The sequence below is a fragment of the Protopterus annectens genome, chromosome 7.part0 (assembly GCF_019279795.1).
Source record: "Protopterus annectens isolate FY-2018-M chromosome 7.part0, PAN1.0, whole genome shotgun sequence".
Classification (NCBI taxonomy): domain Eukaryota; kingdom Metazoa; phylum Chordata; order Ceratodontiformes; family Protopteridae; genus Protopterus; species Protopterus annectens.
The window spans coordinates 1312670167-1312671043 of record NC_056739.1 but is presented as its reverse complement, the minus strand read 5'-3'; positions in this window follow the sequence as shown (position 1 = coordinate 1312671043).

Genomic DNA, 877 nt, shown 5'->3' with positions numbered 1-877 from the left:
AAGTATGACTAATCATTTACAAGTAATTCACTACATATTATGCTGCACACTTTACTTTTGATACTTATTTACAGCTATTTTGTATTTTTACTGTCTGTTGCACTTATTTCATAAAATTATTTAATTCAAATCTGCATAGTCACAGCTGATGTGGTAAATGGACTGGCTGTATGTGTTACAGAGCTCTGGCTTTGTTGCTGCAAATGCCAGCTTCTCCTGAAGATGACTAATTAGTTACCAGAGTTGTGGGTTCCATGATGGTGCCAGTAGGTGCATCAGAGAAGAGAGTAAGGAGTCCTTTACACTGTCTTTGTTATGGATGATGCTGAAAAGAAAAAACAATGGGTTTATGGCCTATACAACACATCTTCTTCAATCACTGATTGTATTTTTATTGCTGATAAAACTCTGACATTTGCATTTGTGGAAAGAAGTCAGTGGTGTTATAGTCTGTTGCCTATGTTGGATAGTGCATATGAAAGCTGATTCAGTAGCAAGTTAAGGATTGCTGTAAATTCACCAAAAGATCTCAGTGGTGTTACATGATAAGGGCAACATCAAGCTTTTGAAGTATCAGCTGAAGCAGTGCAGCATCAATGACCGTGGTGGACTTACTGCTGTCTGTTATCTCCGTGATTGATAGTCTGTCAAGATGCACCATTAATGATAACATTAAAGGACAAAAGTAAACCTGTCATACTAACTAATGCAGTATCGCTTCACCTAGCCAACTCAGACTGTTTACAATTATCATGTCCCTACTGCTGCTGTGCAAATGCTTAGTTAGAATGTGCCTTTTCTGAACTTAGGGATCTTTCAAACGTAACTAAATGAATAAATAAATACATAATAAATAAACAAAAAGATCATTATATAC